Raw genomic sequence first — 27,488 nt, forward strand, 5'->3', positions numbered from 1 at the left:
TATCTCAATTTACTTATATTCCAATGAATCTATTATAAAGTAAAATAAGAGCCATTATATGCCCTAAATGGACACTTATACTAGTAAGTATAAGACAGAAACCCAGGAAATTTACAATTTAAAGATACCTCAATATAATGGATAAAAGTCTGTAATTTAATACTAAAAATTCATAGAGATGAAACAATAAAGACCTTGGTTTCTTGCTGTTATGTAAGGAGCTTAGAAGTTGTCAGTCTCATCCTCACAATAAGGAAAAAGCCGAACAAATGGAGAATCAGTTCATCCTAATCCATCAAAGAATAGAAGTCACAGAGAGAAGTGCTGCTTCAAAAAGCACAGAGACAGGCAAGTAAGAGTCACAGCTTACCAGACCAAAAGCCTAGCAGCAGAAATCCACTGTGGTAGCTACAGCCAAAGGTATTAAAAAAACAAAGAACTCTGCATTTCAGATCTTATTTACAAGTCTCTAGGGAAGCTCAGACAAATAAGGAGATAACAAACAAGGACACTGAGGGAAATGGTAGCCTATGACACCTATGGCTACAGCAAATAGTAAACATAGTCTAATGTTCCACCAGATAAAACACGAATGTTTGAATTAAGGGTCTACTTAATCTTAGTTTTTTTACCTTGTATATTATGTCAGATTTGCAATAAAAAATTACAAGGTATTCTAAAAGGCCAAAAATGTTTCTGAAATAACCAGGTTGACGAGATGAAGCACGTAATGCATCAATTCAAGACTCTGGTATGGCATGTATTTTTGAACTTGAAAACTAAAAATTTTAAATAATTGTGATCAATACTCTAAGAGTTAAAATGAAAAAAATGAACATCATGCAAGTACAGATGGATAATATAAGCAGACAGGAACTTCAGGAAAGAAGCAAATTAAAATGAAATGATATAATATCAGTGAGATATACTTTTAAAAATTAGAGAAAAATTATAAATCTAAATTGTCTTCATGAAAGGTTAGAGAACTGATCAAATACTAGCAAGATCAAATAAAAATCAATATAGCAAATATCAGCATTATCAAGGAAATCTTCACTTCATATCCTGGAGACAAAAAGCACACATGAAAATTTATACTAATAAAAGTTGGCACTACCCAAAATGAAAAAGTTCCAAGAAAAACAGCTTAACAAATTGAGAAAACAGGAAATCTCAATTGCCCGTATCTCATTTTTAAAATGTCTTTGCATTTCAAAAATTCATACAAATGAATTCTACATCTTCATGTAAGAAATCATGAACTTTCCGTAAGAGAAAGAAGTAACTTCAATCTCTTACAAGCCATTTCACATAAGATGAGCAATTAAAGCACATTACAAAATTTTCCACATTTATAAAGACATTAGAAGAAAATAAAACCAAAGATTTTTATCCCACAAGAAAGCATGCTGCCTACCTACTCCCAGAAGAACAAACAAAAGTAACAAAAACAAAATCTTTCTTTGAAAAACAGAATCCAAAGATAGTTTAATTATGTAAACCTGTGAATAAACTGGGTACATCCCGAGAATGAATTAACATTTTGTGCTGAAACTATTCTAAAAAAGCAAAGGTCACAATTATGTCAACATCAGAACAGATACAGAGAAAACATATGACATATGTGATCTTGCCAATATTTACCGTCCATTTATGGTTTTAAAAGTTCAGAAAATTTTAATAAATAATTAGGTAAAATATTGAAAACCTTTCCCCTGGGATCATAAAAAAAATAAGAATATCTAATAGAACTGGTTCTATTCAGCATTTTACCTATGTCATTGCCAGGACAACAAAGAACAAAAAATGTACAAAGTTAGGAAAGAACAAAATCCACTTTTATTCAGATAGAACTATTCTATTTCTGGTTACTAAAAAGTAATCTATAGGTAATTTTAGATTTTTAATTGAAATAAGCAAAATAACTAAATGATATACTGTTAAACCTAAACATCTGTGTGACAATAGTAATTCTTAACTGAATTTCATAATACATAGTACAAGAAATGGCAGAAAAGTTCAAGACAGGGTCTCATTTTAAAGGTTGCATCTACATATTTATCAGCTAAAATTCAAGTGCTGTTATAACCCTGATAATACTCATTTTTTCTGATATAGAGAGCCATGAATATATAATAAACCTTACAATACATTTAGTATTCAATTCTGGTGGAAAAATAAAAGTGTATTTACTATACCATTTTTACTTATGGATCCTAGCGTAATGATCTCACTGACAAATTAGATGCCAGCTATTTACACACATCTACCTATTCAGTGATAAGATTTTCTCCACAGAAATTAGTTTCATATTTTCTTTTCTTTCTTAGTTCTTTCTTTGAACATAACTTATCTGTTTTGTATTAACTTTAACTTGAAATTAGCAAAGATAAAATCTTTCTAAAACATCATATATGTCCTTCCTTGACTTTTTTACCAATTTGTTATGTGCTCAGTGTAAAATTTTAGAAATAACAATTTAATTGCAAATCCTTTCACAGAAGTTAACTGATCAACTGCAAGGTTTCCATACAAACCTATATGTATATATAAATACACGTACATAACAGTATTTTTAAACTTGTATAAATAAGTGAAATAAAGTATAATTCCCTTCGTACTTGTGAAATACTTGCTAAGGATAAGATTTAAAAACTACCTCATTAGGCAGGAAAATTATGTAATATACATTATATTAACAGAGGACAAGTTATTTAAAAATTGCTTGCTTTGCCTTTTTGTACTCATTCTTTTAGGCACATGCTTAATAAGGTTGGTCAGATATAACAAAAGAAAGACAATTACTGTATAAAAGGGCAGAAACATTTAAAACTTTTTTTTTCCTTTTTGGTTTTTTGGAGACCAGGTCTTCCTATGTAGATCAGATTGGCCTTGAAATCCTTACGTAGCCCAGTTTGGCCCCAAACTTGCAGTGATCCTCCTGCCTCAGCACCTTGAGTGCTGTGACTGCAGTCATACATCACCACATCTGGCTACATTCCAAATTTCACTAAAAGAGTATCATATTAAGGCAGTTTAAGCACATGTCTGTAAATTCAGACCTCAGGATGCTAAGACAAAAGAATTGCAAATCTGAGACCAGCCTAATCAACTTGGTGATTTAGTAAGACTCTGGGACTAGAATATAGCTCATTGTAAAGCCTCTAGTTTCAATTCTTAATACTGCAAGAAAACCCAAAAAAGAATTTAAACATCTAGGAGCATTTCATTCTCCTTCCTTAATAATCTATTAATAAAAAATAGGCATGTTGCTATTTATTTTTCACTCAATATTTAGAATATTTAATATACTAATCCTGTGCTCATTTTTATATGTACCTGTGGTGATAACCAAAATGATAATATATTAAAATTAAATATATCTGCTTAAATGCTTACCTTCAATAATGCTTTAATATTTCCTTTTATGCTACTCATTATATATAAATAATTTCACTTGTAATTTTCTTCCAATAAATAATTATATTGTATATGATTTAAGTGTAGCATACATATTTTGCTATTGATGGTATTTCATTATTTTGTATCAAGCATTTTAATCTCTCTTAAACATTTTTCGAAAGAATTCATCATCTGCAGAAAATGAGCAATTGAGGCCAGGGATTTAGCTCAGCAGCATAGGCGCCTGCCTGGCAAGCATGAGGTCATGAGTTTGATCCCCAGTACCAAAAAAAAAAAAAAAGAAAGAAAGAAAGAAAGAAAAGGAAAAGAAAATCAGCAATTGCAACAACAAATCATTTTGATATTTGATGTATAAATGTGCTTTACTTTAATTTGCATATAATTTTTGTAGACATGTCTGTATGCTACTCAAATGTTAATAAGACAAAGACCCTTTCATTTTCTTATTGTTATATATTTCTTATTTTGCTTTGATTTTGCTCTTACGAATTTACCAAAAGGTAACTTATATTAATCTCAGGATATTTCAATAGATTTTGTATTAAAATATTTATACAAGTTTTTTTTCCTGAATTATGCATACCTTTTTTTGGTAGACTCCGTATATCAGGATTTACAAGGCAAGCTTACAGTGGCTGCCTGCAGAGTCAGGTGTGGAAGACTGCAGAAGGGTTGTCTGTACATCAGAAATCCAGTTGAAAGTTAAAGGCCTGGAGCTCACTTCAGAGTCTTGTAAGAGTCCATATAAGGAGGCCAAAGGATCTGAGACGGAAGGCTGAGGGATCCACACAGGAAGGCTGAAGAGTCTCCTGGAATCCAGAAGATAACATCCAACGTGAAGATTGAAGCTTCTCCAAAGAAACAGAAGCTAGCCTTTATTCTTCGTTTCCCTTTTATTGCATTCAGGTGACCAGCCTATGGGCTGATGCTGTTCATATGTGGGGGGTCTTCTGCCTTAGTTAATCCATTCAGCTACACCCAAAACTATGCTAATCCAATTAGTTGGGTGCTTCTTATTCAAGTTGCCACAATCAGTTAACTATCACAAGTTTTAAATGAAATTAATAATGGCACATGGTATTTATATGTAATACAAAGAATATCAGAAAACAAATGCATGCCAACTAAAAAGCTGCAATAAATAGATTTTATATATATATATATATATATATATATATATATATATATATATATAAAATATAAAAGTATGATGATTTAATGGATGGCTACTGTCCCACCAGAAAACACAGAGAACCATAGAAAATACACCCGTATTTTTGCAAAGTTAAGAGAAAAATATCAAGCCAGAACTCATCCAGCAAAACTGTCCTTTCAAAAGGACAGTGAAATAAGATACAGGCAGATAAATCTGAGACAATTTGTTGCTACTTAACCTGTAATATAAATAGTGCAAAAGGAAGTTCTTATTGAATGGAAATAACATCTGATACAAACTGGGAATTCCAGGGAAGAAGTAAAAAGACAGAAAAGAAAAATATTTGGAGAAATAGTAAAAGCCTGTTTTCTTTTCTTCAATAAAAGAAACAATATTTGAAACAAAAATGTAGGTAAAACTGTAAAAGAAAAAGGTGTGCAAAATTCATTAGAATATAAAGTTAAGATTCTTCCATTTAATGTGCCTTTACTTCTTTGCAAAAATTAAAAGACAAGTATAAATTTTAACTGAGAAATGTTTAATCAAGCACTTAAATATGACAAATATATGATAAAAAGTAAATAAAGGAAGGAGGAAATATCTACAACTGTATTGTTATAAAGTTGTACTTAGAAATAAACTAAGAAAAGTAAAGGACTCATACATCGGCTCTAGAGCAATGACTGAACGTAACACAAAGCGATGTAAAAAATACTTGGGTTAATATGGTTGCGTAACAAACTACCAAAAATTATTTCATCTATAAAACACCCAATTTCTTCTTGTTTGTTGTTCATTAAGCTATACCTCAACAATGTACCTGTGCCATATAATCCATACATGGCATTAAGCCATCAATGAAAAACATTTAACTACAGTACTTTAAATATGTAATGGCACTAAAGTTCCACTGCTTGGGTAGTGCATTTCTAAAATCATGCTTTACCTTATTAATACAAATATTAGATTAATTGGCTAAGGCTGGTCCGAGTGCAGTGGTGTTTACAACTAATTGATCACAACCAGTTACAGATTTATTTGTTCCTTCTCCACTCCCACTGCTTCACTTGACTAGCCTTAAAAAAAAAAAAAAAGACTAATTGGCTATAAGAGAAACAACTACAAACAAAAGCAAATTTCAAAAAATAATGTGTGGAACTGCCTGATTCTATTAAATGTTAAGCCAGATTTGTGTGTGTGTGTGTGTGTGATTGTGTGTGTGTGCGCGCCAGGAATCGAACTCATGACCTTGCTTTTGCCAAGCAGGCAATTATACCGCTGAGCTAAACTCCCAGCCAAGCCAGATATTTTTATCCACTGTTCTGAAAGATCTATGAAAGCTGAATGATATTTAACATACTGTTTGAAGGCACCACAGACCTAAGGAAGCATTCCTATGAAGAGGATAGATCTCAGGCAGAAAACTGGTTAAGACATAAATTTAGTATGCTTTTTCTCTCAAGTATATTACTAGCTTAAAGGAGTGAAGGAGAAAGCCAAGCTGGTAAGCAGAAAGCATAGCTGGCTTTTTGGAGATGGACAATGAGTATACAGAAAGGAAGAAGGGTGGTGGGAGTGGGAAAAGCATCAAAAATGGTACAGAATATATAATAAACATATTTACTTACTGCTCCTCCAAAACAAATGTAATTTTTATGTAATGAAAACATATACCAGTAAAAAAAAAAACAAAATAAATAAATAATAAAAAAGAGAAAGTTTCAATTGAAAAATTAAACAGTTGACCCATAATTCCAGCAGCCTCACCAGTGCAGCAATAGGGCTCAGGGCCCACACTTCACAGAGAATCCAGAAAAGTACCTAAAGTTTGACATGAAATCTCTAATGGGCCATGTCTTTAGTACTGGCGTGAAGTAGAAATGGGAAATTCTTCACAAACCATGATATCCAGTTTCAAAAGGACTGATGTGCTAAAATGAATACCTCTTGAAGCAAAAACAAACAAAAAAACACAAAAATCTCAAAGTGAACATAAAATCACTCAGACCACCAATCCTTCTTCAGCTGTTTCATACAGGAAATATATATATGTATGCATGTGTGTATGTGTATGTGTGTGTGTATATATATATATATATATATATATATATATATATATGTAGTAAGCTTCACGCTTGTGATCCATATTATGCATTTACTAAGGTATCCAGGTCAGAAATAGATAGGACCATGCAATTTAAAGTAACAATGACAATGAGATATGAATGCACATGATGAGACAGCTTCATTTAAAAAGACTAAGAATAACAAGGGCCAGCAAGGATGTAGAGTGCTCTAATTTATAATGCCAATATGATATAAAACACTACAACCACATTCCAAGACTGCTAAGTGTCCTCGAAAAAACTAAATATATATCTCTCATGTGATGTACTCAGTCCCTTCCTTGATGTTTTGAAAAATCACAATAAAACAAACAAAAAACTCAGAGTGTATATTTATACAAAGTCTCAAACAAGAATTTTCATAGCACATGAATGGTGTAGTAGCTTGGGCGGCTCAGGAAGGAGAAATAAAAAGAAAGGTAGTGATGGGAGTTGGACATTTACATTATTCTAATTATGGTGATAGTTTCATAAACACAGTATCTTAACCTATGTTATTTATTCCAGAGTTATATAGTTTACTAGAATTATACAATTACAAGTTCATGCAATTGTACCGATTCCTAAAAAATATATTTGATGTTACACTTCACAAAATTGGAAAATAAAGGCAGAAATATAAATAAAAATTTAAAAAATGATTAACTAAACTGAAGAAAACATAAAATGGTTTATAATGGTAAAGGGCTTTTGTTTTTTAAAAGTATACAAAGATTATACATTGGCAAGAGTGTTTAAAGAACAAGGACAACAGCACTGATACCAATACTGCCAATAACAACAGAAACACCGAGGGACTTATCCCATGGATTCCAGACACCCCCCCACACACACACACATAATAATCAACTTTCTCCCAGGAAATCTAAAGTAATACCAAATGATGAAATTATGGAAAATATAATAAATATAATTTAAACAGGTAACCAGGAAATCACAATAATTCTACGTTTTCTAGATAAAATATATGCATGTTGAGAATCTTCCTACAAATGACCTCTTTTTTGTCCTAATGCTTGAATTCCTGATCTACTCCAGGTAACTGAGAAATGTAGCTAGCTCCAAACTTGCACAATAATTCCATAGACACATAAGAGTCATAAAAAACTCAAAATGTTTTATGAGATGCCTATAATTTCAAACCAAACTTATATGGACAATATACATAATGAACTTCATTGTTATCTCATGTAAAAATAAGAGAAATTAAGAAAATTTTAAATGTTTACAAATAGAAAAAAGATAACTTCATCTCTAATACTGTATGGACACAGTATTTCATCCAAGAAAGAATTTCTGCTGTCTTATCATTTTTGTGTCAAGCCACTATAGTAAACAAATGAGTAAAATGGCATCACTATCACAATAAAGACAAATCACTTGACACAGTTTACTACTTATTTATGATTCTTTTTAAAACTCATGAGAACTGTAGCAAGTAGCATATTTACTGGGGACACACTGAAAACTTTCCCTTCCAAGATTAGAAAAAAGACTAAGAATGCCTGTCTACCACCAGATATATTCAATATGCTTTGGAGATCACAGTCAGGGCAATAAACCAAGAAAAAGAAACAGGGATAAGAATGAAAAGAAAGAAATTAAGCCACTTTTGTTCACAGACTGCATATCTATATGCAGTCTATACAAAAGCAGCTCCCACAAAATATATTACAATTGATAAGTGAATCTATCAAGATTTATAGATATCACCCAGTTAAACTAAACACATTTGTCTGACATAACAGTTCTTACTAAACTTTTTATGCAATTTCAAAAATTGGAACAAAAATCCTACAGAAATTGGTTATATATACCACGGCCTTTTCAGATAATCTTTGAGATAACTAAAACTTCATTTTTTCTGATATTAACAGATGTTCTAGAATATAAAATAAATGCAATAATAAAATAGCATTTTACTTAAGGAAAAATAAAAAGAAATTTTTGTGATAAGTTCACTTGCAGTTTCTACATTATTGATCTTATTTACTAACCAGAGACCTCCATCTTTAAGTAGATCACAATTACATTTTCTTTCCACAAAACTTGCTTACATTTTTCTGATTGTATCTTTCCTGTTTCATTTCTAGTTGTTTTCTAGCACTATACATCCTCTGTTCTGCACTTAAAAAGGGAAAGGTTTCAAACTATTATTAGTGATAACCCTTCACGTGACTGATTTTCTTTCAATGATTTTTTTCTAATTTTGGCATGAATGCAATGCAAAATTTTCAAAATTATATCATTTCACAGAGGTAAACATGATTCTCAATGAAATTTTTATATGAATAAACATACACATATTCAGTGATATCTATGATGTATTGATATACATATATATGCACATGAAATAAAATTTTTTCTTCACAAGTAATATGAATTGAACAGATGCTTTGCAAGTATGTAAGAACTAGTTTCACTGTATGAACGTTATAAAATTTATTTAACAGAACTTTTATCATTTATTAGCCAAACTTTTATAAATATTTATAAATAGCTTTGTCGATTGACTATATTCCCCGAGGGAAAATTATTCTTTTCAAAGGGCAGGAAATTTTAAAAATTTGTTTAAAAAGGCAAATTTAATTTCCAAAAACTCAGTACCATTTTTCACTCTTAATAATTTGATACCATAAGAATTGCTTATTTACATAAACACCATAACTATCAATCGCATTAAATGTTAACAATGTATATTTTTGTGTGTACTGTAAGAATTGAAATACAAATCAAAAATAAACAGACCATATAAAACAAAGGCCTCTATAATAACAAGCCTGTCAAGCCAAACCACAAATTCTATAGTAACCAGCATTAAGCAGCTGCTCAGTAACTGCCAACATTCTTCATTTTGGTCTGTTTCTAACTTAGGACCAAGTGGAAGAAACCAGAGATCTAATTGATCATGTAAAAGATCCATTTCTAGTAAAGCCTACTATCAAGGTATCACCAAAGACTTCCATTTTGTCAGCTATATAGCTTTCCAATTTATTTAACTATCTTTGTGTCCTTGCCAAAAATAAAAAACAATGGGCATGTTCTTTGCTATAGCAAGCTAAAAATAGATTGTTCATGTTCTCATTTAGATGGTTTCCATTTATTTTCAGAATTGTCTAATGTATAATCTATTTTTTAAATAATCTATAATTTCATAAATATTTGAAATACTAAATTGTTATATAAGTTTATACATATTCATGTTTATTTTACACATAAATACGTATTGCCTAATAATTTATTTCAATAAGTACTATATTTATATAATTTCAAATATAAAATGTACTTACCATACATAAATGCTATTGAATATTATATAACTACTGTGAATTTAAAGTATTTTTGCTTTTAGTATATATCACTTCATTATTATTTGACAAAAATTTTATCTGCTATATAATTTGTCATACAAGTCAAAATTGACATCAAATTAACAATTAAACTATCCTGAAAATGTGCTTGGGAAGGTTCATTGCTTACTTTCTTGTATGCAGTGTGTGTGTGTGCGCACGCATGCGTATTTAAGAAATAGAAATTGGGGCTGGAAATTTAGCTCACTGGGCTACGCACATGCTTGTCAAGTGCAAGGTTGTGAGTTCGATCACTGGTACCAAAAAAAAGAAATAGAAATTGTATATTTTAGATTTTGCAAAATATTTGTCATGAGAATTTCTATTTTATTTCTGTTGTTTTTCTGCTATTATCAAAGTTGTCCTTATTAATATAAATAAAAAATTGGATTGATACAATAGCTCTTAATTTTAAAGTAATCTGCTTGAAAGCTATATATTGAATATCTGTGTGAAATATAAAGAACATTAGTCATGTTCTTTATATTCTCAGTTTATGCACTGAGAATGATGACTGATGCTTGTAGTTTTAAAAGATTCCTTAGAGAAATGTTAAAATGAACCAGCAATGTTCCAGTACTAAAACAGAAAATAAAACAATCAACCCAGAATTCTTCATGCCCAAAATTATATTTGCAACTAGGACTGAAATAAGACACAGAAAAACAAGTTTAAGAAAATCCATCCCCAGTGCCCATTCTAATAGAAATACACTATTATACAGGAAAATTCTCAGGACTTGCAGGGAAAAAAACTCCTGATGAAAAACTACCTAAAAAGAAGAGGGCAGTGAATTGGGAAATACGGATAAACAAAAAGTACTACTTTTTTCTACTAATTCTTTTTAAAAAGCTGAATCTTAGAATAAAATATGATAAATATTTTAGATGTAAAATATACAATTCTCTAAATTTATCAAATTGTACGCTTAAATTTCTTTCAATTAGAAAAAAGTACTTAATTTAAGACAATAGGAAAATTGAATCAGATTTAATTAATGTAAGTTGCTTTCAAGTAAGAATATTTACATAAAATATTTCAGATGAGAAAAAAGGGAGAAAGAATGGATTTATATTGTTATTAAGTTTCATATACATAAAACAACATTACTTCTTCCAGGACAGCATGGCGGATAGATAACAGCAGCTATGGAGGCTCTCTGAGACAGCCAGCTTAGAATCCAGGAATATGTGGTGTGAGGAGTCCTAGGCAAGGGGAGATATACCCTGCCAACCAAGGAACGAACTAAGCTGAGAGAATCCAATGTGAAATGCAATCCCGGTGCTATAACCAGAACAGATAAAATCTCAGCGCCAAAGCTGGAACCAGCGTCTCTGGAATCCGCGATTTGAATTTCCTGCTGCTGCTGCATCTGAATCAGCACAGTAGGGACAGAGACGCGAAAGCTCTGACAGCAGGAATTGGCGGAGTTGAGAGCAGGACTGGCGGAGAGCCCTGCATTGACCTGCAGTGAGTGAGAGCAATGGGGACCCCTCCTGGATAAGGAGGCTCCAACAGAGGACATTCTGGGACCAGGCAGACTAGCCAGAACAGGACCCTGCAGTGACTTTAGTCGAATATTCCCCTCTCAAGCGGGATTGGTGGGGAGCGCTTGGCCTGGGTGATGGTGCAGACTAAGACCCAGTAGGCTAGCCCAAACCAGGTCCCAGGGCCTGATGGTGCACCCTAGCAGTGAAGCCTTCAGTAGGTTGACCTGGAGGGGCAGGCCCAGCAGAGGCTGCCCAGGTGTGTGTCTGCCTAGTACACTGCAGTAGGTGGGAATACCTAGCCGGCAGATTCAAACAAACCGTAACCGACAAAGAAAGAAACTGGGCCTCCTATATACGCTTGTATGGAAGGAACAAAAAGTATGGGAAGAGGGAGCAACAAGGAAGGGTCCTCAGTCCCCAATCCTGAGAACACTGATCCAGGAAAGGTAAATGCAAAGGAGAATGAGGACAGAAAACATGCAATATCAGACATGACACCTATAGACATAAAGCAGTATCTCCAGAGCCTCATAGATGAGTTTAAAAATGAAGTATTTAATGAAATAAAGCAAGAAATAAATAGAATAGTTAGAGAAATGCTAAGCACCATCCATGAAAAAACAGATGGTGGAATGGAAGAAGAGAAAAAAAGGGGAGAATTGTTTGATGGAGAAAATACAGAAATCATAGAATATGAGAAGCAGGTTCAAAGAGATTACCAGGAAACTGAAAGCTGCCATAACAGCTTGAAAGAAACTAAGGATAGATTATCTGAACTGGAGGACAGATTTGTAATGTGGGAGCATGAAATGAAAAACTTCTTAAAAATAACAAGGAAACAAACAGCAATAATACAAAGGCTAGAAGATGATAAGAGGATCTATAACTTAATAATTAAGAATGTAAAAGAAGTAGGGACACAAACAAATGAACTACAAAGGCTATTCACAGAAATAATACAGGAGAGTTTCCCTAATTTAGCAAAAGGTAAAGATACTCAGATGTATGAGGCATATAGGACCCCAGCCACCTACAACCCAAACAGAGCTACACCCAGGCATATAATAATCAAAATTCTAGAAATCCAATATAAGAACAGAATATTAAAAGCTGTCAGAGACAAGAAACAGATCACTTACAAGGGAACACCCATCAGAATTACAGCAGACTTCTCAGCACAAACCATCAACTCACAAAGAGCGTGGGGGGAAATAATTCAAGCTTTGAAAGATAATAACCTCCAGCCAAGACTGATATATCCTGCACAGTCCCTAGAAATTGATGGAAAAACAAGGTGCTTCCAGGATAAAGAGGAACTAGGGGAATTTGCAACCACCAATTCAACTCTACAGAGAATACTGCAGGACATTCTAAAAAAGAAAAATTCCAAGATTCCAGAAACTGGCTGAGAGACCACAATGAATGGAGCAGAAAGCGAAATGAAGACAGACAACTAATGACAGAAAAAGAGCTCAACAGAAATGAGGCAGAGAAGGTTGGATAGTAGGAACAGCTATTTTGGAGAAAATAAGACATCATAATAGCTAGTGCTGATTTAATATCATCTTGTTTTGAAGTCCCATCAAGCTTTTGTTCTTCTGTCTCCATCGGTCTTAACATATTGCATCTTACTGGATTTTATTATATGTGATAATATAAACAAAAACTTTTATAGACAAGGAGATTATAGAGAAACCATTATTCATTTTCTGTTAGTTGATTCTAAATACCCTGTAATACTGTCATTCTCTTGAATGGTTTTACATTGTCTTGATATGTTTGGTGCCACAGTATACAAAGTTATACTCAAAGATATCAAGGAAAGAGACACTATGGTAACTACTTTTATGTCGGGTGGTGAAACACTATTTTGCTTAAATGGTTATGTTTTGACCTGCACTGTCTTGTTGTTATGCCCTCTTTTATCTCAATCTCCTTTTTCTATTATTTACTTTTTTATCTTTTTAATTAAGGGAAAAATAAATAAAAATAGCAGGATATGTTATAGTAACCCACTCTGATTTCCTATTAACTTGATTTAAAACCCTGTATTGCTCTCACCATCTTGTTTTGACTGATTTTACTCTATTCCGTTTTGCTTGATAGTACCAAGTTCGAGAGTATAGGCAACAACTCTGAAGACAATAAGATTCATTATAACGCTCATTCTGGTTGACTATTATCTTCTTTTGAAGTCCTGTAATGTCTCCAATGTTTTGGTTTTATTGGTTTTGTTCTTTACTGTATTGTTCAATTTTATTTTAACTGATGATATAGGCGATTCTTTTTAAGATAGCAAGAGGCATGATGGTAACCACTGTTGATCACCCTGTATTTTGTTTTTACATTATGTATTATGTCCATCCTTTTGATCTGACTGACTGTTTCGTTATGTCACATTTGGTTTTACTCTCTTCAAAAAAAGTAATAAGAACTGTGGGAGTAATAAAACCCAAAATGTGTAATTGTCATTGTACAAAAGAGAGGAAAAGAAAGTGCTCTAAAGGATATAACTGCATGTATATTTAAGTGTATAAGATAGATAACCATATTACTGAGTTTTGTTGGATCATTGAACAGAACTGTTTGCAGTCTCACTGTTTGAATGTCTACTTTATATGCTTTAATTTTGTAACTTGAACAACTATATCTAAGATGACAATTTGTAATCTATTAACTAGTGATTTCCTACTGTTTATTTTTTTCTGAAATTCTGTATAACTTGTACCTTTTTTCTGTTTTTTTTTCTTTTTCTACTTAAATAAAATTAAAAAAAAAACACTACTTTAACTAGTATGGACCAAGATAAGTAAAAGATACAAATACTAACCCCCAGAGCTATGATGGCAAACCTACAGTACACATGCCTTAGCGAGCTGTTTGTAACATTGAAAGTTCTAAATGGTTCGCCATAGCTGCCCTAGAGTAACCAGTAAACATAAGATACAGAAGTGTAGGCAAAATTCTAGTTATTATGACAGTACAGAAAGTTACTACAGCCAGACATGTGGAGCATACCTATAATCCCAGCACTCAGGAGGCTGAAGCAGGAGGATCTCCATGAATTTGAGGTCAGCCTAGGCTATACAGTGAGTTCCAAGGCAGAGTGAATTTCATAGGAAGACCCTGTCTCAAAAAAAAAAAATCTTATTACAAAACTTTATCTTCTAGACCAGGGATGGTGATACAGGTCTGTAATCCCAGAACATGGGAGCCTGAGGCAAGAGGACTGCTAGGAATTCAAGGTCAGCCTGAATCACATAGTAAGACCCTGTCTAAAAATTTTTTTTAAAAAACTTATTTTTTCTAATACATTCCACATTTACTTACTAGTTTTGCATTAGGCCTGAAATGATTTAAATATATCTTGACTGTGTTCCTAAGAGCTCATGTGTTGGAAGCTTGGTCCCAGGAATGGGAATGTTCAGAGTTGTTGTGGAACCTTTAAGAAGTGGGGATTACTATCTTACCATGTGATCTCTCCTTCTCATATATGCCCCTGTCAAAAGGTCATCAACCCTTATACCATCACCAAGGACCAAATCCCTGAAATCACCTAATCATGGACTTTCAGTCTCTAAAACTAGAAGCTAATAAAAGCACCCAGAATGAAATATTTTGTTATTGCAATAGTAAATGAATACAAAGCTCTACTTAAAGAATATACCTATGTGCAGACCTAGGACATGCAGAAAATAAAACAATCATTTAGGCAGTCAACAAAATAATCAGGTTGTAGTACACAAAGGATGACAGAAAAAAGTCCATTCCTCTGGAAGCTTATCTGCCTTAAAAGATGCTTTAAGTGTACTGACAAAAAATACTACAATCAACTAACTATAGGAAGAACATCAAAACTAACACATAATTCAAAATATAGTTATGTGCAGAGCTGCACTTTCAGTTATGATAAAGCAGCCATTTCAGCTCAACTATTATGCTTAGAAAAACTAGTCTTAAAATATTAAACACATTGTTTAAAGGTGCAATAAAACCAGGAAAGCAAGGATTTAAAGAAACTGGAACAGTTAGAAGCTAAGTCCAAGAGATGAGCCCCTAGACTGGCACTTTCTGTCATCTTGCAGACCTTTTGTAAAATCAAAGATGACTTAGAACTGAAAATGCTTAGGAAAAAAGTGCAGCTGAAAAACTTATTTGGCTTTTCCGGAGCTCCAGTCTCACCAGCTTAGGAGACACAGATTGGGTTTAGAGCCTACCTTGTCAGAGAGGATCTCAAAAAAACAAACAAACCAACAAAAAAGCAAGACAAAAACCCAGGTAGCCAGACTTGGTGGCACACACCTGCAATTCCAGCACTCAGGAGGCTGAATCAGGAGGATACCCTAGAGCTGAAAGCCAACATGGGATACATAGTGAGTTCACTGCCAACAGGCCAACCTGAATTACATAGTGAGGCCACATCTCCAAAACAACTGGGAAAAAAAAAAGAAAAAAATTCAAGTAAAAAACAAACAAACAAAACAACCCAGGAATGAATTTGACACCATTAGAGGAGCTATTGTCTATCACTATAAACCTGAAGTACAAAACTACTTTTAAAATCTGAGACCGAATTACCAAAGCCACAACAAATAATTTTATAATGCTATCAACTATATGCACCCAAATTAAATCCCTGAAGCAAAAGGAAATGCTCCCTAGAGAAAAATAAAACCACAGTCAAGTGCCAATTACTTTTACAGTACTTGATATAAATTTCTGCATGTCATAAAAAGTGACACATGCAAACTAAAATAAGAAAGAAAAATTAGCATCTGAATAGTAAATCATTTTCTCCATTTACTGAGGCTATCTGGGACAGAAGAACAATGACTTGATCCCATACACTCTTGCACTTCCATACACTGAAACTGGCACTGAGATACCACTGCACATCAGGTAAAAGTTTACAGATTAGAACACCAGCCTTACTAACTGCTGCTAAGATGCACAACAACTATGCTACACATACATTTGTATTGGGGTATAATATTGCATAATCACATTACAAACACTGAAATTTTCTAAAAACAATCGTATAATGGGAACTAGTCATTCCATTCTTTGATATTTACCAAGAAACAATGAAAAGGTACATGCACACAAAAATTATATAAAAAACTAACACCATGGGAAATGGGGAAGAGCTTATGGAGTTCTAAAAGGGGAAAAATGTAAAGGTATACAAGGAAATTCAGAAAGTCAATAAATATATTCATTATCTTAATTCTGAGAACGGTTTCACAACTACATAGTTATCTCAAAATTCACATTTTAAAGTTTATTTCAACTCTACTTATATAAGGTTGTTAAAAATCTGTAGGATCCATCAAAATATTAACTTAATGAAGCAATTTTAGCATTAAACCAATAGAAGACACTCTAATTTTTAAAGAGCTGATAATCCACATCAAAATTTGGAAAGACAATGGTTTATTTAAACTAGAAGAATAATCAAAGCATTTTGAATCCATTAAAGAAATGCAGGGGGAAAATTAAGATCAACAAATCTGAAACTTATTATTTTGAGAATTTATAAGCATTATAAATCCCAGCAAAACTAAGAGCAAATAAAAAAGACGTTATCAATTCCATTGAAAAGAAAGCTTAAAATTTGAAGTGACACAAAAATAATAAAATTCAACAAACAACTCAACAAGCAGATGACAATCAGAAAATCTTAATTATCCTGCAAGACTTCATAATAAAAACACTTCCTACAAAGTTCCCACTTTGGAATGCTTGATTCTGTAATTTTTCATGAATTTCAGAAAGAAATATCAATCATTTAGAACCTGTTCCAAAGGACAAAACATAGCCTTACTTCTACAACTGCTAAGTCTCACATGAACTTTACACTAAATATATAAGGTCATTTTAATAAAGGAAGAATCAATGGTAGACATGCACCATGACGAAATGAGAAAAACAATTACTATGTTGGAACAACTGGAATCAATCCAGAACCACTTTCATTTAAAATATCCCATCAAAAAATTAATTTTAATGCAAGAATAAGATCTTAATTATTTAGCATACTAAATATAATCACTTTTGACAAAAGACATAAGTCACATCACTATTAAATATAGAAAAATTTGGTAAATTTAATATCCAGTTTTGATATTTTTAAAAACTATACAAAATATCATAATCAGTGCTCCAAAATTCAAAACCACACCCTTAAATGAGATTGAAATAAAATCGCCTGCCAGGGATATAGCTCAGTTGCACAGCACTTGCCTGGCAAGTTCAACGTCCTAAGTTTAAAAAGCCACTGAGCCAGGCATGATGGCACACACCTGTAACCCCAGCTCTCAAGAGGCTGAGGCAGGAGGATTTCTATGAGTTGAGGACAACCTGGGCTACACAGTGAGTTGTAGTGAGATCTCCTCTCAAACCTTATTCCCCTAAAAAAAAAAAAAAAAAAAAAAAAGAATGCCTACCATTACCATTTCTAGTCAATACTTTATGGAGGTTATAGCCATGACAGGAAAATGGAAAAAAATAAATGATGATTAGAAATGAAGAATGAATTGACTTTTATTCAGAGATGTTATGTTTGTTTCCAGAATATCTGACAGTGTTCTACAGATAAAAGAACTGATAATTCTGTTAAGATAGCTGGATTCCAGACAGTTAAATCCCTGAACACATTTTTCTGAGAATTGCAATTCTCTTTAGATATTTTATATACACCATAAGATGTAAAATGTTAAACAAGGTTATAATTTCACATTTTTCCCCAAATGCTGTCAAGATAAAAGCTGAACCGATTATAACCCTAATCCTTATCATTTTTTTCTGATATCATGACAACAGAGAGTCATTAAGAGTAGATAAACTGTAGCTTACTCGTGACATTTAATCTTACTACACAATAAAAAGAACATTTTTGAGACAATTTTTCTTATGGTCTCCAATTTAATGACTTGAATGACTAGAGGTCTACTTCCTATAAATGATTCACAACTAAATTAAATTATTTCTCTACATAAATTAATTTCTACATTTTTCTTATTTTTCTGTTTTAATCATGGATATATATATACAACTTCTTACTTGGATTATACTATATAGAAAAACAGAAGACCAACCAAAAGAATAAATAATATGATGTCATGTCACTTGTATTTTCCTTTATTAGTTACAAATAGGTGTTCACAGTGTAAACTATCCCCCACAAATAACTTTCCACTGAACAGTTGTATATCAATGTGCAATTTTTAAAATATATATTTACATTAATAACAAACATAAATAACAAATAATAAAAACAATTCTGAACACATGAACAAATTACAATTGCTCCTTCTTTACTAACAGCATATCTTCAGAATAGCTTCTGTAATTATTAAAGATATACCTGACTGGATATAAAATACTGTATGCATAGTATTTAGAAAATAAGCATAGTATATACTACCAAAAATAGCTGCATTTCATATCATATAATATATATATATATATATATATATATATATGTTAGACAAGTGTCAAGCACAGCCAAATATAGTCATAGAAGGCAATCACTAAGGAAAAGAGTAGGAAAATGTAAAATTTTAAAAAATACCAAATTAATTTCCAAAAACAGAATCATTTCATACTCCTTCCCAAATCAGATATCAATGGATAAAATTATGTAATTTCTACTAATCATATAATATTTTGCGCTAATTGGCAATGCTGTACATCATTTATGCATTTTATCAAGATCATTCAGCAGTATATTTTATAACAGAATACCAAAAGTACTTCATATACAAAAAAAACGAATATGGACTGGGGGGGATTTAGCTCAGCGGCATAAGTGCCTACCTTACAAACACACAGTCCTGAGTTCGATTCCCGCTACCAAAAAAAAAAAAGTACTTTATATACATATATGCATACTATATATACTGTAGATATAAAATTTTTTAATAAGGAACACAAATGGTCATTTCATTTGTTAAGCAAGAGTTTTCTCTTAAATTCTTATCCTGCTCAACATTAGCACCACATAAACATTCTGCTTTGACCAGGGAATGTGTTCACACTTTGAACGCATATAAAAACCGAACCCACAGCCCCACCCCCACCCCGCCACGCTCAACCACTAGTCTAAATCCCAATTCGCTACTCCTTTTTAGAAACAGGGTTTCACTAAGTTGCTCAAGTTTCCATAAGCCTGCATCCCTCTTGCCTCTACCTCCCCAGTACCTGTGATTAGAAGAGCGTGCCACCACAGCTAGCCATTTACTGAGAATTACAAATTTTCTGAGCGTGGTGGCACTCGCCTGTAATCCAATGAGTTCAAAGACAACCAGAAGAACATAAGGAGACCCTGTCTCCCTGCTCCCCCCGCAAAAAAATCTATATCAAATATAATCAGTATGAACAAAATCAAAACTCTCTGAAAAGTAAACAGGAATTACCTTTCCCGAAGGGCTGTCTCAAAATGGCAGCCTTCCCAACGGAAATCATACAAAAAAAATGAAGAATAGATCAGGATGTCTTCAATGCTGAAAGGGGAAAAAAAACAAAAGTGTAAATACAACTCAACATACAGCACAACTTTGTTTCCAAACTAAAAATAAAATACGACTGACCTAGAGAGACAAACCGAAGGTGGCTTGTTTCTTGGTGCCGTTATTTCCTATTGCCCCCGGAAGCTATACCATACCAACGGAAGTAATTCCTATAGGGAACAGAGAATTTCGGGAATGCTAGAAGGGCATGGTCTGGAGGCCAAAGTGCTGCCTTCTACTGGTTGAAGTGGATAGTGGCAATTGGTTGGTGCTTCAACCTAGGAATTTAAATACTGTCAAAACAGCTGTGTTCTGGTGACCAAAGGGAAGTCTCTAAACTTGATAGAATCCAGACAAGTGCCATGACCTTCATTTCTTGATATAATTGTATGTGTTGTCGCAATTTTAAACTGCCACCTAGGTCGGAGATTTAGCTCAGCGGCATAAGCGCCTGCCTTGCAAGCGCGAGGTCGTGAGTTCAATCCCCGATATCGCAAAAAAAAATAAAAAATAAAAACCTGCCACCTAATAATGCAAAAGAGGAATTTAAATTGAATTAAAAAATAAAATAACCACTAAAGTAGACATAGGGAAGAAACAGCCATATGAAAGGAGAAAACAGAAAACAAAAGCAAGTTGGACAAATATTTAAAACTATATTTAATGATACTACTGTGAAAAGAGGATAGTTACAGTTACATCAAATTTTTGGCAGGTAACAGATATGTTCATTATTTTGACTGTGTTGATAATCTCATGAATATATACATATTAAAATTGTACCCAGTTCTCTGGGAAGATGAAGCAGGAGAATTATAAGTTCAAGACTAGCCTGGGAAACTTAACCATTTAGAAAGACACTGTATCAAAAACAAATTTAAAAGGAACTGGTGATCTAGTTCAGAGAAAAGGCCCTGTTTTCAATCCCCAGCATCAAAGGAAAAATGTATCATATTGCACATTTTAAAGTTGCATAGTTTATCTTGTGTCAGTTATAGATCAGTAAATCTCTTTTCAGATGTGTGGGATAACCTCTCAATTAGCATATAAAGAAATGTTTTCACATTAAATGCAAAAGAAAAATGCTGTAAAATTGGTATCTACTTATTCATCACAAGAATTTTTCAAGGTAATGTAAAATGAAGTAAATTAGGAAAAGGAAGTAACAGAATTAAAGTCAAATAGGAATTTTTTTTCAACAGCAAAATTTTAGTGATTTTTAAAATAAAAAGATAGTACAAATAAAAGTAAAGTTCTTGTCTTTTCAGAATAAAGTATCATTGATGAATATCTAGGTAGAATGAGAGAAAAGTAAAAGCTACATTTATTTAAATCAAGAATAAAAAATAATCACTGTATACTCTATAGATATGGATGTCGAAATATAAACAGTAGCATCCATTAAATTTGAAATAAGATGAAGTGTAAAAGCCAAAGGAAATCAGCTTAACACAATACGAATACTCATGCATTTATTATTTATTAAATGAAATGTGTCTATAATAAGAAATCTTGCAAATGAATTCCACATCCTTGCAACTGAAACTGTGAACATTTTTATATAACTGAGAAAGGAATAGCACCAAACTCATACAAATGTTTCCAGAAAATATAAATAGTGAAATGAAACCCATACAAACTTTATATTAAACTGATAAAACTTCGTAGGACAAAAATATAAAGATATATCTATATCATGAACAAATACAAACATGGAAAAAAATTTGTTGAATAAGCAGAATCCAAGAGGTGACAACAGCAATACAAATGCAATACAACTGCAATACAAATACAAATACAAATACAATAAATTAGATACAAAATAAATTCATGATTTATATCATTTGGAAATCAAAGTTAACAGAACCAAGGAATGTGATTTTAATCACATTACTAATCCCAACATATGTAGAAATTCCCCTGGACAAAATTTGTCACATACTTTTGATGAAAAATACTCACAAAATAAAATCTGATAAAAATAAGCAATTGTCACAGTTAGTGTTGAAATACTGAAAACTTGCCCCATATTCCAAGGAACAAAAGTAAAATCATTACAACATTGTCCATTTTGTTCAACATTTTATAATCTCTAGTAAGGGCATTATTTCAAGAAAAATAATAAAAGAAAGACAAAGATTGGCAAGGAAAAGCATACAACCGCTGAAATTCACAGATTTATAGATTATACAGTTATACTAACTTAAATTATAACTAGTCTTTTAGAATGAATTAGTTCATTTAGCAAGATTAGTACATAACGATTAGAAAAAAATCACGTGTAATTCTGGGAACTACAAACAAAAATAATTTAAAGCACTCTTTAATTAATTTAATGCAGTTTATAAAAAACAACTTTTTCAACAGCATCTAAAACCCCCATCAAATTCTGAAGATAAGTTTAATAAAAGATGTGGAAGCACTTTAGAAAGAAATCTATGGTAAAATGCTGAAAGGTTTTAATGCACACATAAACTACTGAAATTAACCATAACCTTTAGATATTAGAAGATTGAACATATTTAAAATGACACATTCTCCCTACACTGAGATTCAGTATGACTCAATTCAACTCCTATCATTTCTTTTTTTTTTTAATTTTACAGAGAAAAAATTGAAATTTCAAGATAAGATAACAGGAGGGTAACAATGGTTATCACATTGAATATTGTTATCTTTAGCTACTCAGAGTACAAGATATTGGCATTTCATTGTCCAAACAACATTAGCACAGACCTTTCTTTTCAATTAAACAATATAAATTAGTAGTATATTTTAATGATCATATATGTGTACGCATATATATTTAATTTTACTTTCCCCTTTCTTCTTTTCATCCCCATCCCAATTACTCATTCCTTTTGAAGTTTCTTCCCATCTATTGTATGTCTATTGTATATTTTGGATCTCATTTATTTTTTCAGCTTCTTACACTACGGAGGCAATTTAAGGTTTACACATGTTCATCTGGTTTATCTCACTTATGAGTATGGTCTCAAGTTGCATCCATTTAACTGTAAAAGTCTCCATTTACCTATATACATTTATTGTTCTTTATGGTTGAATAGTACTCCACTATATATAAAGACCACAACTTTTCTATCCATTCCTCATTTGATAGGCATTTGGGTTGTTTCCAAGATCTGGCTATTACAAATTGTGCTGCTATAAACATGGGTGCGCATACATTGCTGTGGCACAATATTTTTAATTCTTCTAGGAAGATATTCAGAAGAGGAATAGCTGGATCAAATAGAACCTCCAATCCTGTGTGTTGCTTTATTTTGTTTTGTTTTGTTTTGCCTTTGTGAGACAGGGTCTCCCTGTGCAGTTTAGGCTAGACTTGAGCTCAGTTGCAGCCCAGGCTGATCTCGAACTTACAACAATCCTCCTGCCTCAGCCTCCCGAGTACTGGAATTACAGGCATGTAACCGTGCTCACAGTTTATTCAGATAACTTGAGCAGAGTCTAATCATAGCAATTTTTCTTGGTATATGGAATCAAACTCAAGACCCTGCACTTGCCAGACAGGCATTGTGCCATGGAGCTACATGTCTGGCATCATAGTGCTTTATTTATTTATTTATATTTTTATTTTTTTTATTTATTTATTTATTTATTATTGGTGCTGGAATCAAACTCAGGACTTTGTGCTTGCTAGGCAGGTGCTGTATGGCTGAGCCATATCCCAGGCCCTCCAATCCTAGTTCCTTGAAAAATATCCACATTGTTTGCACCAGTCTACACTCCCACTAACAGTGGAGAAGGGCTCCTTTTTCCCCACAGCTCCTCCAGCATTTGCTATTGGTTGTTTTCTTGACAGTACGCATTCTTTCTGGGATGAGTCAAAATCTCAGTATTTTTGTTTTGTTTTGTTTTTTTCTTTTGCGACTTAGGTTTCAACTCAGGACCTCACACTTGCCAGGCAGTCGCTTATGCTGCTGAGCTAAATCCTTTGCCCTCAGTGTTGTTTTAATGTGCATTTCTCCAGTGACCAGTGATGTTTAATACTTTTTGTATATTTATTTACTGTTAGTCTTTCTTCATCTCAGAAGTGTGTATACATTTCAGATGCCCATTTTTTGGACTGAGTCTTTAAACTTGGGAGTTCTGATTTGTTTTTAGTTCCTTTATGTCCTCAGTGGTAACCCTTTGTCTGAAGAACAAGTGGAAACATTTTTTTACACTCTGTATGTTGTCTTTTCACTGTTAGTGGTTTCTCTTGCCATGCAAAAGCTTTTTAATAAGATGAGATCCCAGTTTTTGATATTTTGTGACAGTTGTTGTGCTTTTGGAGTTTTAGTCATGAAGTCTTAACTTTCACCAATGTCTTCAAGAGTTTTACCTATTCTTTCTTCCAGCAGATTTAATATCATTGTTTTAATATTTAGATCTTTGGTCCATTTTGAATTTGGTTTAGTGCATAGTGAAAGACATAGGTTCAATTTTAATTTTTGGCATGTGCAGAGCCAGTTTTTCCAGCACCATTTATTAATGAGGCTATTTTTCTTCCAGTGAATGTGTTTGGTACCTTTGACAAAAATAAAGTGGTTCCCCGTGTCTGGAGTTGTTTCTGCATCTTCTAATCTGTCTCATTGATTTTCAGGTCTGTTTTTTTTTTTTTGTTGTTGTTGTTGTTGTTGTTGTTGTTGTTATTGTTGTTTTGCCAGTATCATGTTGTTTTTATTACGGAAGCTTTATAGAATAATTTCAAGTCAAATATTGTGTTGCCCCTGCCTTGCTCAGAATTGTCTTTGCTACTCCAGGTGTCTTCTGATTCTAAAAGAATTTTAGCATTGTTTTCTCTAAATCTGTGAGATATGCTATTGGAATTTTGATCCAAATTGCATTAAATCTGAGTAACAGTTTTGGGAGTATGGACATTTTTACTACATGGGTTCTTCCTACCCAAAAACAAGGATTATCTTTCCATTTTTCTTATATTCTCTTCAATTTCCCTTTTCAGAGTACAGTAGTTTTCAATATAGAGGTTTCTTATCTATCATTTCTTATGATGTCAAAATTCTTATACATATTTGTTATGTGTGTTTTTGTATTTACTTTGTGAAAATTAATATTTTATGTTTTGCATACCTTATTATGTCCTTGGTATACATTGATGAACACTTGTGTTTACTAAAACAAATTGTGGAAATTGTCATTTTTATTTTTTAGGACTACTAATACTTTTTCTTAATCAAAGGAAAACGATTAAGAAGTCATTCAGGCTTCACAGATTTATAAGAGAAACAAATTCACGACTTACGTTTAAGGAAGAAATTAAAGTGTAACTAGATTGCAATAGTAAGAGTATGGTGATGTGTAGTAAAAGAGGAAAATGAACATGAAGTTGGGGGCTAAGAGCATGATGAGAAATAATGAGATGGGAAACTGGTAAAGGATAGATTAAAATCACATTTAATAATATTGTGTCAAGAAAAAATATATAATATAGAGAAGTTCATTAAAGCCAATTAATATTAAGAAATAATATGATGAGGAAAATAAATAAAGTTTCCAAATGATTTGTTTTAATATATGGAAAGACTGAGGGAAGGACAAGGCAAGATTCATACTACATCTAGGTTTGTATTCCTTAACTAAAAAGCTAGACACGAATAATCAGTTAACATGGGCATTTCTTACATTTCAGAGTTAGTTATGACATAAAAAGCAGTGAATGTATGAGTGAAAAATGTATGTTTTATTTTTCATATTTTCATGCCTGCTTTCTGAGCTTAGGCAAGTTAACAGAACTTTCACAACCTTGGTCATTTCATGTTTAAAACTTTAATATTTCTTTGCCCACCAAGCAACACTGCTGTCAGAATGAGATTTGACAACTAGAAGAACGGCAATCTGTAAATGGTTCTCAACCCTGTAAGTTATTACTAAAAATTCACTTATATTGTATGAAAGACAATGTAGAGGGATTCTCACAATAACTAATTGCGCTTCAAGTCTACATTTTCTGTAAAATGCTATTTATTGCATAAATATCAGTCACAGAGTTCAGTTGAGAAAGGAGGCACATGAAGCAGATATTTAATTTTAACTGGAAAATGCAAAGCCATAGAATATCAGATTTTCAGTATGCTCACATTCACTCAAATTTTAATTTTTACAGTGAGAAAAATCACCATCAATGTATAAAGTTTATTATTTAGATGAAAAGTTTTCAAAGAAATGCCACAAAAGAGTGAAAACCAGTATCATAGAAATCCCTCATGTTTTCTGTATACTGTGTACTCTCAAAAATATTAAATAATAATAGTTCAAATTATTCAAAGGAAATCATTATCATAGTCATTCAGATTATTCCTAGGGGCTGTGGAAAGACTTACTAGTACTAAGCAAATGGCCTTTGCAGTATATTCCTGCATTTTCTTCTGAAAAAAAGAATATAAATTCTATCTACTTTACAAGACTCTATGCAAATATTGTAAAAAATGTGATGTATTAGTATTATCATAAATACAAAAATATTTGTATACTGGAAAATAATTATATATATATATATATATATATATATATATATATATATAATATACTTCAAGAAAGTATATTACTTCAAGAAAGTAACCCTCTACTAGTCTATTATTGCTTCAAACTATTAATAGAGGTTAGGGCCCAAGGTGGATTTAACATATACTTAAGTACATGCTGAGGAATGATGAATATGAGACTGCTTTGGAAAACTAGATTGTGTTAGCAGATGTCAGTCACTTAGAGGGTAGAGCTATAATATATAAAGAAGAAATTGGACATAAGTAAGAGAACTAACAATGTGGGCAAAGAAACAGGAAAAAAAAACTAATGGGTAGTATGCAGTGTTTTAAGGTAATCATAGAAAAGCAAATAACAATGTTTTGTTAAAAAGAACTATTAAATCCAGCAATCAGTCACTATAGCATCTAATCAAGGAGATGGAAATGAATGTATTTAGCAGCTGATTGAGAAGAATGAAAATTAGGAGACAAATTTTTTCAGAACTTGATAAGAGTTGCATTTGTTTTCTTCCCTTGGTTTTCTTCAAATCAAAACTAGGAACTTTGGCAGACTTCCAAATGCCTGTAGACTTCAAACTATGGACATTCCATATGAGTTAACAGCATATTTTTGGTTAACTTTTAAAATGCATATTTGTTATATAGCAATTTTCAAAGAAAAGCAAATAAATTTATGTCAATATTTATTGTGCCCAATCTGAATAATATACAAATGTACACATTTAAGTATATTAGCTAGATACTTTAGGTATGAATGAAATTCTGTAAGTTTGAAGGTAAATAGATGACATGCGTTTGTTGTTCTTCATCCATTTTTTCATTTGTGCTTCTTGGAATCAACTCTCAAAAAAAGACCACGTTCTTGCTTCAAATTCTGCTTCTGAGGAATTTGAGGAGCAGGATTTTCACTCTTCATGGATTTTC

General features: G+C 32.4%; 1 long non-coding RNA gene across 1 annotated transcript in view; it reads right to left on the reverse strand.

The window, feature by feature from the left end:
• LOC134474538 (uncharacterized) overlaps window positions 1-20,204 on the reverse strand; it is a 64,193-nt gene extending 43,989 nt beyond the window's left edge. The window contains exons 1-4 of the long non-coding RNA XR_010045380.1: window positions 20,137-20,204; window positions 19,963-20,049; window positions 14,564-14,671; window positions 4,007-4,232 (exon numbers count right to left, since the gene is read on the reverse strand). This is a non-coding gene — a long non-coding RNA (uncharacterized LOC134474538). The remainder of the gene's footprint in view (window positions 1-4,006; window positions 4,233-14,563; window positions 14,672-19,962; window positions 20,050-20,136) is intronic.
• Window positions 20,205-27,488: the final 7,284 nt, after the last annotated feature.

The sequence above is a fragment of the Cavia porcellus genome, unplaced genomic scaffold, assembly GCF_034190915.1.
Source record: "Cavia porcellus strain 051 isolate PalLab524CR breed Dunkin Hartley unplaced genomic scaffold, mCavPor4.1 scaffold_33, whole genome shotgun sequence".
Taxonomy (NCBI): Eukaryota; Metazoa; Chordata; class Mammalia; order Rodentia; family Caviidae; genus Cavia; species Cavia porcellus.